Raw genomic sequence first — 16,135 nt, 5'->3', positions numbered from 1 at the left:
GATCTGCCATTTAATTGCATTAATTATATATAAAAGTATTTATGTCCAAAGTTGATTGGACCTAGGGCATAATACTTACAGCTACAACGCAAATCAGGACCACGACGTCATCTTACACAACTAACATATTATTCCTGACTGATATTTCCGAAAATAATCGTAGTTTTTTGAACCGCTTTGTCCTTAAATCACACCACAAGCCATTTGTCATCGCATTTGCTACAATTTATTTATCATTGACCACTAGAATTATAAAGTAAAAGCAAAAAGAAAAAAAATTTACGCACCATCAGAATCATCGGAGAAGAAGTCCAAGTTGTCTTCCGAAGAGTCCTTGGAGTTTGAGACTCCACCGAGCTTCATCTGGTATTTTTGTATGAAACGACAACAGCAGACCATAATTAAATCTGAAGAAAATAACAAAGAAATACACGAAAGGTTACAACCAAGAAGAAGATATCAATTTTGAAGAAACATTTGTACCGTAGCAAGACTAGAATCCATTCGCATGCTTCTTGCATTTGCATATTTTAAAAATTTTAAACTTTATCAAATGGATGTTAAAAGTGCGTTATTAAATGGATTTATTTAAGAAGAAGTATTTGTTGAGCAACCTCCCGATTTTAAAGATCATAAGTATCCGGATCATATTTTTTAAACTAAGAAAAGCTCTTTACGATTTAAAACAAGCTCCAAGAGCTTGGTACGAATGTTTGAGCAAATTTCTTCTTTCAAACGATTTTTCGATTGGAAAAACGGATACTACCCTCTTTGTAAAAACTCATAAGGAGGATTTGCTTATTGTTCAAATTTATGTTGATGATATTATTTTCAACGCAACAAATACTAGTCTTTGTGAAAAATTTTCAAATTGTACGAGTAAAGAATTTGAAATGAGCATGATGGGTGAATTAAAATTCTTTCTTAGTCTTCAAATTAAACAAACAAAAGAAGGAAACTTCATAAATCAAAATAAATACATATTAGACATGCTTAAAAAGTTTGATATGCATGACATCAAACCTATGAATACACCAATGAGCACGTCCCAAAAGCTTAACAAAGATGAGCAAGGCACATCCGTGGACGTCACTAAATATTGAGGTACGATCAGATCCCTTCTTTACTTGACTGCTAGTAGACCCGATATTTTGTTTAGTGTTTGCTTATGTGCTTGATTTTAATCAAATCCTAAGGAATCTCACTTACCTGCCGTAAAAAGAATTTTTCGATATTTAAGTGGAACTAGAACTTTAGGACTTTGGTATTCCAAAGGCACAAGCATTGATTTAATTAGTTTCTGGGATGCCGATTAGGCTGGATGTAGTGTTGATCGTAAAAGCACTAGCGAAAATTGTCACTTTCTAGGTTTTGCACTTGTTTCTTAGTCTAACGAGAAACAAAATTCTATTGCACTATCCATCGCCGAGGCGAAATACATTTCGACTGCAAGTTGTTGTGCCCAAACCTTTGGATAAAACAAATTCTTTGTAATTATCATTTGTCTTATGATCATGTACCGATTTTGTGTGATAACACAGGTGCCATCAACTTATCTAAAAATCTCGTCTTGCATTCACGAGCTAAGCATATTTAAATTCGTCACCACTTTCTTCGTGATCATGTACAAAAGGGAGATATCTCATTAGAATTTATCAAAATTAACTACCAACTAGCCGATATTTTCACCAAACCTCTAGCGCATGATCGATTTTCTTATATTAGAATAAGTTTAGGTATTATTGATGAGTTTGATATAAATGACAAAGATTTTTTTTAATCGTAAAAAAAGGGTCCACCGGACTGTCCGGTAGAATAGTTTGTACCAGACAAGTCCAAGCAGACTGTCCGATACAAACATCCAGTTTGGCAGAGAATTTTAAACTTTGCTGTATCGGACGTCCTGTACACTACAAAATCAGAATTTTAAAGCGCAAACAGACGTCTTTTTCTCTCACTTTTTTTCTTCTTCTTCACGAATCCTCCACCAGACTCCATTCTTCCTTCATCATTTCAATACTTAATCATTCAATTGCACACCAAATCAATTAACCATTTTCCTCTACATTATTTTCTACTTCACATACTTGAATTTCCATCATTTTTCCCCAATTTCGAAGCCCTAGCCCCGTTAGTTTCAAATTTCTTCAATTCTCACAATGGCGGGATCAAAGCAAGCGGGAAAAAGAACTAAAACAATGGAAAGACGGCTTCCACAACCATCTTCTGACGAAGAAATGGATTTCGAGCCCGAAGTGCTGGTAAACCCATTTGAAAAGTCACCCACTATAATTGGTAAGAATGTAGATTTTGTCGATTTCACTATCGAAGCACATGCATTTCACATAGAAGATTTTTTCGAAAATATGGATTGGATATCTGTTTGCACTTTAGAAGAACATGCCCATCCCCCCAGCTCATGAAAGATTTTTATCACAAAATGGCTATCACTCCTTGGTCGTATGAAATTTCTTGTTTAATTAACAATGTACTTGTCACAATCACCAAAAACTTAACCTGTGATATCTTTGAACTTCATGAATGTGATACGAAAATTTTTGTTCATAAAGCTCATTCGACATTCGAAGGTTACTCCCCAGCCGATGCTTGTCGTCGTGTAACGGGAAAAGATTTTGAAAATATTACGAAAATTAGTATCAACTCACTCTTCAATGCAAAGTTTTACAAAATATTATTGCGCTTGTCATTCTACCTAGGAAAGGCCATCAGGATGAAGTGAACTACTTTGATCTTTTAATACTAGATTCATTCCTAGTTGATCGAAAATTAGATTTCTCTACCATTACCATTGGTCTCATGAAACTCATACATACCTATGCAAAGGCATTACCTTAAGGCATGTTAATTACTAAAATTTTTAAACACTTTGACGTTCCATTGCTTGATGAGACTTTGTTAAACTCCGTCCAACCGACACTATTAACATACAAACACTCAAAACGCATGAAAATCACTAAATCGCATGGTCAATGCGTGGCTCAAACAAAAGGGCTCGACCCCACTTCGGGACCCTCTACTTTAACTTTTGAAGAAGAAGGTGAAGAAGATGAAGAAGAGGCGGAGGATACTCCACATATTCCTAGTGCTCCATCCGACATTCCCGGCTCAAGTGCTTCACGTCCTTCGAGTGGTCGTTTCACATTTACTAAGGACCACTATAATCTTCTAAATGGACGGATTGATTCTCTTACAACTACTGTTGATGGCTTTGGTGGGATGCTTCATCATATTCAAGATCAACAAGCTCGAATTCAAGCTCAGTGAGATGTCATTCTAGCACAGCAGGCAAAGATGCAGGCTCGACAAAATGAGTTCTATGCGCAGTTCTTTGCCCACTTTCCTCTTCCACCGCCTCCGGCTCCTTAGACCTATCTAACTTTTGTTATCTTTTCACTTCAACTATTAACTTGTTTAATGTCTTTACTATGAATTTTGAATGTTACCTTCTATTGCACTTAGTATAATTACATTGTTTGTAGTATAATTACATTATTTGCCTTCTTTATCCATTTTATGTCATAATTTTTTTTTCTTATGACAAAAGGGGAAGTAATATTGGATGATTTTGCATATCGATAGGGGTAATATGATTATGCATATCGATAGGGGGAATTATGTCCAACTATATATACTTCTCATCTCTTTTAAAATTGTTTTTATTGCAAATCATCGTGTTTGAAATAATCAAAAAGGAGGAAATTGTTGACCTATGGTTGACTCCTCGTTTTGATTATCACAAACAAATCACATTTATTTCTAACAAGTTTACTTGAGAGTTGATAGACAACATGCAAACCAAACTTTGAAGAGGCAAAGCGACGATCAAAAGAAAATCAACATGGTGGAGAAATTTAAGTATGGCATACACATCAAGACAAAGAGCCATATTGAAGAAAATAGACTTAGAACTTTTAATCTCATATGTAAAGGTAATATGCTTCAATAGTTTGGCAATATATCGTAAAAAGGCTTGAGTGTCGACTTTATACGCAAAAATTTATTATTTCACCAAAACACTTGCAAAATATTTTTTCAAGATAACGAATTCAATCTTATTTCATGAAATGACAATTATCTTGAAAAATCATATATAAATATTCTCAAAGCATTACCTTTATCAAAAAATCGAAAAAATTTGGTTTCTGTCTGGTAGAAAAATGTAAAAAATTTTAACCGTTCTAACTTTTGAAAAAACAATGGCTAGTGGATCGTCCAGTAGGACAGTTTTTTTGACGATTTTACCACTATAAATACCTCTTCATTTTCTCATTTGCAATAACATTCTTTGAGCATTAACTAAGACTTTTAGTGATTTCAACTACTCTTTTAATTCTTTAGAAAATCAAATTATTTACATCTTGAAAAACTCTTGAGTGATCAAAATTATTATAAATCTTTCATCTCAAGTTTTTCAAAGTAACACTTGAGCTATACTCATTGCAATCTATTGAAGTGCTAAGCCTACTTATCTCTCAATACTCAATTGCGATCATTCCATTTATTAAAAGAGAAGTTTTTTACTTATAATATCTCCTTCTCTTATTTTCAATTGTGGGTCGTGTTAAAGTTCCAGAAAGCTCAACGTTGTAAAAGGATCAATGTTCCTTGGTTGTAAGTCACTGAAAGCTTTGTAGAATATTGGATTGCACCAGAAGTCAATCACATTTAGTAAAAAATGTCTTGTTCGTGATGGAGAGCTTAGCAACGGGGGACGTAGATCGTGATTGGATCGAACCTCCATAACACATCATTTGCAGTTTTTATCCCTTTCTCTTGTTATTTTTTTTAAAGTTATCTTACTTGCTCTTTATCTTATTTGCAAATGGTTTATATTAGCACTTATTTTCGAAAAAGATTTAAATAACCAATTCACCCTCCTCTTGGTTAGTCGTTCTTGGGCTTTCAAAATAGCTCTAGCTAAGGACGATGGTTTGCAAGGTGGACATGAACACAGATTGTGTCTGATTTTTTCGAATAAAATGCACCGAATTCGAAAATAGAAGAGGAGGATTGCTGGCGTTGGTGGTGATGTCGGATGTGGCAAGGGAAACAGTGGTGGTTACGACAAATAGAAATGGGGAAGAATTTACCATAGATTAGGGTAGTAGATTTGAGATGGGGGGTTTGAACACTATGTAGACATTAATTAAGGCAAAAAAGTGGATGTATTTTTTCTTGTTAAGAATGATTTGGTAGATGTTTAACGGCCGTTAGTCGCCACATCAACTTTTTGTCTGCCACATCACCATTGAGATAACGGATTTTTTTAAGGTGATGGATGGAGTGCAAAAGAAAAAATTTTAGTGAGTAAGTTGAAGCAATTTGAAATTCAATGAGCAATCAATAACCATAGTATAAGTTGAGTGATTTTTTAAACATTTCATTCTGAATATTGTGCATGTATTAGAATTTTGAAATACTGAAAAATGAACTGAAAATATGTGTCAAGGCTCGTGAAACGTGTAAAAAGCACCATGCAAGTGTGGTGATGGAACGGTACAAGCCAAGTAGTATGGGAAGCCATCACCTCTGCCATCTTGCCTAATAATAGTGTCCATGTCCTAAGAAAATGTATGTTTGTATCTTTAGGCTAAGGCTGTGAATTTACGAAGTCTTGCATGTCTCAAAATAATAATGTCTTTAGTATGTTAGATTAGTTTGTATACAATAGGTTTTAAGAATAAATTGAAATTAAAATTTCGTTTGGCCCAAGATTAAAGTGCATGGCCGCAATACTTCAATGAAGTCATGACTTAACGCCTGTTTGACATGCATTATTTTATTTTATGGTTTGCTACAAGATCATTTTCAACCACACATACATACAATAAAATATTCTATACGTATACCAAAAATTTTTCCTTACTTTATAGTTATAACCATACATTCTACTAAAAATCATTATTCAAAACTTTTTTCTACAACAATGGTTATAAGACTTGCTATTCATTTTGTACTAGAATTATATTTAATTTTTTATTTTTATCGTGTCACATTAAAACATTGTTATATAAACATCGATATGCAATGATTTCATTTCAAAAGATATATTTAATATCTCATCATTGCATAGTTTGTTTGTTTTACTTTTCAGTTTGTTATCAACTATCGTGACGGAAAATAATTATCTTCATATTCTAGGTAGAGGGCCGCCAATATAAAATTATGGTACAAATTTCAAAGTTAAGTGGAGAATTATTTTTTTCATCTTTTAGGTAGAGGACCGCTAATGCATGTGGTACAAATATTTGATTCTACAAATTTAGCCCTTCTCGATAACTATACATTTTATTCATCGAATTTGTTAGTATTTCTTTTCGAAAATATCAATTTTTCTTTTGCTTTCAGTTGACACGCGTGCTTCACTTCCAAATAAGGAAATTTACTGCTTGTTTGGTAAAGATTTTGATAATTGATTTTTTAATCGTAGATATAAAATAAGTCCTACCTGTAAGAGAAAAATTCTAAAATAACGGATGAAATAGTGAAATAACGGTCAAAAAATTGATTTTAATTGACTTTAAAGTCCTACCAAATAAGCTCAGTCTTGCCAAGAGTCTAGTTATTAGTTTGGTCCAAAGAGAGCAACATCATTTGTGTGCCCACTCTAGGGTTTAAAACATCACAACCATGCATAGATATGCATCGACTGCCCAAGTAATTCAAGGATCTTAGGCAAAATTATTAAGCGGGACTTTTAAAAAAATAATTAACGAAATAAATAACCATTATCAATCATTTTTGTCAATAATGGTTGACAGTATTACAATTGATTATTTTAACAAAATTATCGACAATAATGTTATTAGCATTTAGTGATGCTATCGAAAAACACCAATTATACTTCAATCGAAATTTGCCAATATTGTATAACAATTAATAAATATGATTAAAATAAATATGTTGATCATTCAACCTAAATCACCAACAAAATCATAGCTATGACTAGCAACAATGCATTATATATTTTTATTAATTAACTTAAAAACAAATTTTTCTTTGGAATTAAACTACATTTTTTTAGTATTACTAACCAAAAAACCATTTAAAATCTTTAATTATCTTTTAAATGTTATTAATTAACAATAAAATAATTTCAAAAGAAAAACCAAAGGTAAAGATACATTAAAATTGTAGGTATTTCAATAAATCAAATACCTTAGGCGACCACCTAAGGCAATATTTACTTTATTGCCTCCCATCTGTATTATTTACTTTATGGCTTCCATAAAATCTTATTTTTGCTCATTTTGACAGGCTCAGTCAGCCCCATTTTGATATCAATATTAAGAAAATGCACTCCTAGTTTTAGCCAAGAAGATCGATGTTCAAGAACTAAGTAGGCTGCATTCTCAAAGGAAGTTCTTTTCTTGGAAAGCTCTTAATAGCATCCTTAGAAAAGAATAACATTCTCACAGATTGCATAGATTGAATTACTTCCCATTGCTCATATCCTCAGATGGTAACACAGCAGGAGATACAGTGAAGAAAGCAAAAAACTAAAACTGAAAACAAAACTAATACCTACAAGTTTCTCCTTCTAAAGTCAATCGACTATGACCTATACAGTAAGTTACACTGATGTAAACATCTGATCATTGAACTTTTCAGAAACTGTGAGCAAAAATGTCAGGTACAATAGCCCAATGAAAATACCTCTCAACATAGCATACGTGTCATTCTTAGTATCTAGAGAAGGAATCCTCAGTAACCAGCAAAGGGCAGAAGCTTTAACCTCCACAAGCCAAGCACTCATCACGGTTAGTTAAAGAACATACCATCTGAGCCATCTTACTATTTTCATCCTCAGCTGTCACCATGGGCTTATCCTGCAAAAAATAAAGTACAAAGCCACAAATTATTTCAGAATAACTTAAAATTAACAAGGACAATGATTACACCCTTAAATGGTGTCTACCTTTATCATTGAAGTGTCGACCGTAAATTTGATAGCATCAACTGCAGCACGTGATCTTAGATAGTACATCCCGGTCTTTAAACCCTTAATATCAAAGTACATGAATAAAAATTTGGGAACACTAGTCAGTAAACCAACACATATATGAAAAGCAGGCCGGGCCACTTTTACGGAACCCAGAACAGCCAACAGGCACAGGTTTACACAAGAGGCCGACAAACACAAAGGGGGAAGTAAAAAAACCCTAAAAAGTAAAATTCTTGGATTATATTTGGCTAACTTAAAATCAACTTTTCAAAAGTAACGAGACCTCATTTTTCATAAAAATAAAAAATAAATCTTATTAAGAGGTCTAATGCAAAACAAAAGGTTTCAGGTGTAATTGACTGGTACAGAATCGTTCCAATGTTGACAGGGGAAGGAAGTTGAAGGGTCCAATCATACAAACAGAAGAATTTGAAACTTGCTAATCCCCTCTACGAACGAAAGAGCCTTTTGCTTGAGGCAAGCTAGCTTAAGGTCTTCGATCTTCACCACTCCCCCCGCCCCCCCTCTCTCAATCAATATCTTCTAAACTTATATTTGGCAAATAGAAGCTTAAAAGTAGTTTTTACTTTTTGTTAGAGCTTAGCCAAGCATTTCTTCAACAACTTTTTATTCTAGAATTTCCCCAATAATAGTGATGCTACTCGAAAACAATGCAAAATAGCTAATCTGAACTTGTAGTGCTTACCCTTGACCAGGCATAGAAATGCAGAGAAGTAAGCTTTCCAAAATTAGGTTCATCCATGTGAATGTTGAGGCTTTGACTCTGATCTATGAAGCATCCACGGTCAACAGCCATATCAACCAATATTCGTTGTTTGATCTCCCAAACAGTCCTGATAAACAGACCAATCGAATTAAAATTGGTAACAAAAAATGTATATCAAAAGACTCCAAAATGTAAGTGCATACTTGTATATAACTTTAAGTTCTTCAGGAATCTCTGCTATCTTCTGAACAGAACCATCTTCATAGATTATCCTATTCTTAAGAGCAGGCGACCAAAGACCCATCTCGGTCAAATCATAAAGAAGATGTTTGTTCACCACAACAAACTCACCACTGAAAGATCAACCGCTACTTGAAAGTCGGATATCCGAAATAAATTTAAATTGAGAGGACCTTAATGAAAGTTAACAATCAAAGAACCTTAAAACTCGGCGACTGTAGATATTGGAAGTATAAGGCTCAAAGCACTCATTATTCCCCAGAATCTGGCTGGTTGAAGCAGTGGGCATGGGTGCGATAAGAAGTGAATTTTTAACTCCATTTTTTGCTATCATTTCTCGAAGAGCATCCCAATCCCACCTATCTGAAGGTTTTACTCCCCACATATCTGGCTGAAGAATACCCTGAAAGACAGAGGCAACTTAATCAAAAAGAGTATCAATTGTAGCAATTTTTAGAGTAAAAGTTCCCTAAATTTCCAAAACAATAATAACAATAATAATTTTTTTAGATTAAAAGTAAGAAAAATAATACATTCAAACATGTCTCAAAGCAAAAAGTTAGTTAAAGGTCCATTAGTCAGAAAAGCTGCTCAAAAACACACCTTGCTCACAGGACTGCCAATGTATGTCTCATATGCGCCTTCTTCTGAAGCTAATTCAGATGAAGCTTTTAAAGCATGGTAGTAAATGGTCTCAAATATGTCCTTGTTCAACTGTTGAGCCTGCAGTTAAAATTAGAGTACGATTAGACCCAAGTCATTTGGCATAGAAATGAAAGAGAAATTGGATTAGCGAACTAACTTTACCTCAGGAGAATCAAATGCCATGCCGAGCAAAATGAAAGTGTCTGCAAGACCCTGAACCCCAATTCCTACCGGTCTGTGTCACATATTTGATCTTTTTGCAGTTTCAACTGGGTAATAATTGACATCAATTATCTTGTTAAGGTTTGTAGTTACTAATGCAGTAACCTGCCAAACAGAATAATAAAAACAGAGTAAAAAAATCAAATGTCCAGATAATAACTTAGTCTTTGCATGTTACATAATTGAAAACTAATAGACTCAGTAATCAGTAAATACAGTATATCAAACCTCAGCTAGTTTGTCAAAATCGAAGTATCTGTTTTTACATCCTATGCTGCCTACAAGCTTTGAAGGCTGTGCTTCCGTTGGCACTCCCTGCCAGAAATAAAAAATATATAAACAAATAGAAGAAAAGGACAGAAAAAAACAATTCTTCTAGCAGTATATGCCACCAACCACCTTTTCTCTAACATATCTTGGTAGAGCAATTGAAGCTAGATTGCATACAGCAGTTTCAGTTGGACTTGTGTATTCAATTATTTCAGTACACAAGTTGGAGGATTTAATGGTGCCCAGATTCTGCTGGTTGCTTTTTTTGTTGCATGTGTCCTGGAGAATGAAGAGCAAAAACATAAAAAGTAACAATCAGAAAAATTGCACGCCAAAAAAAGAAAACAAAAAATAATAATAATAATAATAAATAAAGATGATGTGGTTATCACAATCACCTTATACAGCATATAAGGAGTTCCAGTTTCAATCTGGGATTTTAAGATTTCAAACCAAAGATTCTGTGCTTGGACAACCTTCTTAGCTTTTCCCTGTGCCAAAAACAAAACTTTAAACACCATATATAAACAAAATGTGTCATCGACGTGCATCAAATGAATCTATGTAGCAGGTTTTGCTTAACCTTTTTCTCATATTGTGAGTACAAAGTCTCAAACTCTTCACCCCAACAATCAGCCAACCCAGGAGCCTCATTTGGACAAAACAATGACCATTGCCCATTAGATTGGACTCTCTGCATAAACAGATTGGGCACCCAAAGAGCATAAAATAGATCTCTGGCACGGTGCTCTTCCTGCAAAACATGGGACGGAGAGCAACTTTGAACTTTGATAAAATGAATAAAATGGAATGACAAGAACACAATGATTTGAACACAAAGAAAGCGTAAACATGAATTGCTAGCAAGAAATAATGCATCAGTTGCTACTAAATACATAGCTCCTAATACCTTTCCATGATTTTTCCTTAAATCAAGAAACTCAAAGATATCAGCATGCCATGGCTCAAGATACACAGCAAAAGCACCAATTCTCATCACAAAAAAGGAAATAATAATCAAAAGAGGATATCACAAATATATTTTCAGCAAGAGGATGTGCACAATAGCAAACCTTTCCTCTTGCCACCTCCTTGATCCACATACCGAGCTGTGTCATTGAACACTCGTAGCATTGGAAGAATGCCATTGGATGTCCCATTCGTTCCACGAATGTAACTTCCAGTAGCACGGATGTTATGAACAGAGACACCAATTCCTCCAGCTGATTTGCTGATAACAGCACACTCTTTTAGAGTATCATATATGCCCTCGATGCTATCTTCTTTCATGCATATCAGGAAACAGCTGCTCAACTATGAGATTTGAGAGAGAACCAAGTAAGGTGAACCAAGTAAGGTATCAAGGTAACAAATAAACCAAGTCAATCAGCAACTATAAAACTCTCACACGCAAGCAAAATTATGAACCAAAACAATTAGGTTGTAAGTTCAACAAAAATGCAAGTGTTTAATAGCGACCAGAATTATCATACTTGTGGCCTTGGAGTTCCAGCATTAAAGAGGGTAGGAGATGCATGAGTAAACCATCGGTGAGACAATAGATGATATGTTTTGATAGCTGCATCAATATCATCTTTGTGGATCCCAACAGAAACCCTCATCAACATGTGCTGAGGCCTTTCAACAACCTTCCCTCTGATCTTTAAGAGGTAAGATCTCTCAAGAGTTTTAAAGCCAAAGTAATCATAATCGAAGTCTCTGTCATATATGATCTCACTATCAAGACGAGCAGAATTCTGAAAGAAAAAATGATTTAAAAAATTTAGCAACAACTTGTCAAATGAAAATCCAATGAATGAACATAGGGATTTCAACTTTGAGAGCCTCCCAATAAAATGAGTTCATTGTCAGTATATTCTGTTTCATTTGTTTCACTTTTTCAGGCAATTCAAAAATTCTATAGTAATTCAACTCAAAATCTTCAATATAATGCAGACTTTGCAGTAAAGGATGAATTTCAAGCCCAATATCCACTTTTGGTGCAAATACCTTCATTATTATTTCATAAACATCATCTGCAATCAAAGGAGCCTCTAGTCCTGAACACTCACTCACGTGGTTGTACATGTCTTTTACCCTGCAAAAATAACACAAATCAAGACCATCTTACTGTCATGACCCACTATCCAGATTTACGCATATATTAAAGTGCAAATCTGTGCTGGGACTGTGTTAGTATGTAGTTGTATCAGTGTAGAGCACTTACGTCTCAGAAAATGACTTCTTTGTGTTCTTGTGCAAATTTGAAACGGAAATCCTTGCTGCCAACTGCACAATTTTCATCAAACTAATCCCATCATTTCTCAACTCTAATCTCAAATTAATCAAGACAATAAATTTGCTTGGCTTTACGTCGTTGTTGAGACAGTTGAAGTCAAGATTTCAAAATAAAAAATAAATAAAATAAATCCAATAAACAGGGAATTTCTGTATAAGCAAAACGAAGTACAAATAAAAATTCAAGAGGCAAAAATACAAATTCAAAGGAAACACAGCTACAAAATTTGAAGTTAAACAAAGCAACTCATCAAATCCAACAGAAATTAAAAAGATCCAGAACTTAGAATCCTAGATCAATAACACAAAAAGGGTTTATCGTGAAATGATGAACTCACAGAAGCATAGTCGGGGTGGTTGGCTGTCATGGCGGCGGAAGTCTCAGCAGCCAACTCATCGAGCTGACTAGTGGTAACGCCCTTGTAGACCCCCGAACAGACCTTCTGTGCCACGAGAACTGGGTCACAGTGTTCGCTGCTCAGCCCGTAACTCAACTTCTTCAGCCGTGCCGTTATCTTGTCAAAATGCACAGCCTCATGCCTCCCATCCCTTTTCACCACATACATTTTCTCTGCCTATTTCAAAATTCTACTCGGTAAGGAATTTCGTCGAACGGATTATAAGATAGTATTATTCCAATGAAGAGCTCTATAATCTGCACTACGCAGAGTTGTTATATAGATACAGATAATTATTTTTAAGAATATAATGGAATGCTTATGAAGATTAGAGACTTTGGGTTTCCCTCTAAATGGGTTTGTGAATTTTGAAGTTTCCCCGCCAGATTGAGATGGTGTAGGTGGCCTGGAATTAGGCGAAAGTGGAGGTGGGAGTGAGGTCCACGCGAGTACTTTCTTTTCTCTCTCTCCTTCTTCTTTCTTTTTTCAAGGGCTGTTTGAGCCATATTATTTTAATAATAATGTATTTTTGAATAGTATATTGATGGAAAATGTATGATCAAAAAATAAAAATAAAATTTTATTTGCGTGTAATATTATTTTATTGAAGAATATGTGGTTGAAATGATGTCAAATCACTATTTAAGAATGCATTTTTTTGGAATAATGTTGCTCAAACAGGCCCTTAATATTTTTTTATCGATAAACGTAAAAATTCATAAATCAAAAATTATATACAAATACATCGGACATACTTGGATAAGCAAGGTTCAAGTAACAAATATACGTGCACCGAGTATTTTCGGACAATCAAAATGAAATGATGTACCAACGATAGTCTAAAAACCCAGCTAAAGACTCATATTGAATCAAAATATAACTTCATATACGTGTGTTTTAACAATAGAATCAAGTTGTGGCCTAAGACTTTCAAAAATACATCTATTCCTTGCCATTCAAATGTAGTATATGGTCGTTGCTTGTGCTATACACTTACTTTACTTTGTCAAGTCTTTCCCCGACCTTCTTTTTTCATCCATTTTAATGAGTTCAGCAAAGTAGACATATTGCATCTAGTAGCCAACCAGCCACAAACCTGCCTCCAAATTGCCTTGATGACTAGACAAGAAAAGAATAGATGTTGTGTTGTTTTCTCCATTTGGCCACAAAATGTCCAGTTCTGATCCAGCTGTAAGTGTTGTAACCTGTCTTTTGTTTGTAATCTATCCATAACTCCTAACCACAGGATGAATGCGTGCTTTGGGGCGATGGAACCATTCCAAGCTGTAGGTACCCAAGCTGCCTGCCTTAGTACCTTTTGGCCGGAAAAATTCATAAATAGCAATATTGTAGCCTCTGTCCACTCGTGTAATCTATTCACACTAGCCTGCATTGCACATGCGGGCCCAATAATGCTATCCCTGATTTTCAACACTTTTTTAAACAATCGCGAATCATCTTTTTCACTGAATATTCCCAAATGTCCATATCCCAAGGGTGCACATGATTTACCCATTTAATCCAAGGAGTATCCTTCTTGTTATGGATGTTCCAAAGTGTTTTGGAGAATAGTGCAACATTACAACTTTTAATATTTCTAAAACCAAGCCTTCCTTCATGCTTTGGTAAGCAAATTTGATTCCAAGCAACCAACAGTTTTTTTTTTTTTTTTTACCTCCATAAGAAGTTCTATCATAAACTAGATTAGATTTTAGAAGCCACCTTTGCCAAAATGGGGAAAATGAATAACCAAAAACATTACACCTCTTGTAGGACGGCTCTCTCGAGCTCCGCTCTTCTTGCATATGATAATGAAGTTCTCGACCATGCACCAATATAAGTAGAGATTTTATTGATGAAGGAATCATACGAACGTACTTTCAATTCCCCCCCCCCCCCCCCCCCCCCCCCCGCCCTTCAATTCCCCCCTCCCCCCGGGCTAGTGGAATGCCCAAGTAGCTAAACAGCATGGAACCCATAGGTACGCTAGTTAATGCAAGGATATCCTCCAATTCTTTACCATGGACTCCCATGGTGTACAAACAAGATTTACAACATTCATCTTGAAACCCGACATAGCACCAAAGTTGGATAGGCAATTAATCAAGATATCAACTGACATCACATCCCTCTAGCAAAAATCGTTAAATCATCCACATAAGCTAAATGTGTGATCCTTAGAGGTGCATATTTAGGATGAAAGTTGAATTCACTATTTTAGTAACATTTTTCACCATTCTAGAAAAGCATTCAAGGCATAGAACAAACGAATAAGGTGAAAAGAGGGTCACCTTAACGAAAACCTTTCTTTCCTTTTATAAAACCATGGATGCTACCATTAAGAGCAATAGAATTAGTAGTTGAAACACACTCTTTCACCCAATCCATGAATATGGTAGTGAATCCCAACCCTTCAAGCACTTTCTTAAAAAAATCTCAATTCACCGAATCATATGTTTTTTTTAATCAACTTCTGAAAGAGAGATGCTATACGTATGAGCAAACTTTTCTCGGGCTTACGTTCGACGCAATTTCTCTGATACTTTAGCCCAAAAAAATAAATAAAAATTTGTGAATCTGGTCCAGTAGTTCCTATAAAATAAAATAAAATAAAAAAACTTGTAATTATAATTTTCCCTTTGAAGGATAACGGAATTTAGCTCCCGTTTGACGGAGATTAAAATCAGACTTTTAATAGATTTTGATAAAAATGAATGAAATGTGCGGTTGAAAAGTTGTCGATCCTATAAAATGTGTAATTAAATTTATTATTGACTTTGACTTAAACTTACTAAACATTGGCTTAAAGTAATGAGCCTCATTTGTCTCCCTTGAAAAAAAATATAATAATAATAATAATAAATGCTCTTTAATTCACGGGACGTCACTTTTCAATGTGGTGGGTAATCATTATAAATGGAGTATCTTTGAAAGGAAAGTATGCATAATATGATGTTTCGTTGCTACTTATCAAGATGCAAATATTCAAATACTAATGTTGTTGAGGGCATAGTTGATTCAAATAATGATGCATCCTGGAATTGGTTTATTTTTTGAAGTTGAAAATAGTAAAGGAGATTCAGAAATCTTGTTTTGATATCTGAACAAAATCAAGGTATTATCAACAATGATCAAACTATTTATCTTAATGGGCATTATGGTCATTACCATATCATGTAAAATGCAACTTAAAACTCCAAACTAGAAACATTGAGATTTTGTCATTATTATGGAATGCAAATGGGCATATACTTTAGGAAGAGTTTGAAAATTATATAAGTCAAACTGACAACAGAGAAAAGAATGCTTGGAACTATTTAGTAAACATAAGATTTAGAAGTTGGGCTAGGTTGCATATAACAATGCATG

At 34.6% G+C, this 16,135-nt stretch overlaps 1 pseudogene; it reads right to left on the bottom strand.

The window, feature by feature from the left end:
• Positions 1-7,414: 7,414 nt before the first annotated feature.
• Positions 7,415-16,135, bottom strand: part of LOC111390404 — a 16,642-nt pseudogene continuing 7,921 nt past the window's right edge.

Source organism: Olea europaea, unplaced genomic scaffold (genome assembly GCF_002742605.1).
Source record: "Olea europaea var. sylvestris unplaced genomic scaffold, O_europaea_v1 scaffold680, whole genome shotgun sequence".
Classification (NCBI taxonomy): Eukaryota; Viridiplantae; Streptophyta; class Magnoliopsida; order Lamiales; family Oleaceae; genus Olea; species Olea europaea.
The sequence above is the reverse complement of the archived record's forward strand: the minus strand, read 5'-3'. Positions and strand labels throughout refer to the sequence as shown.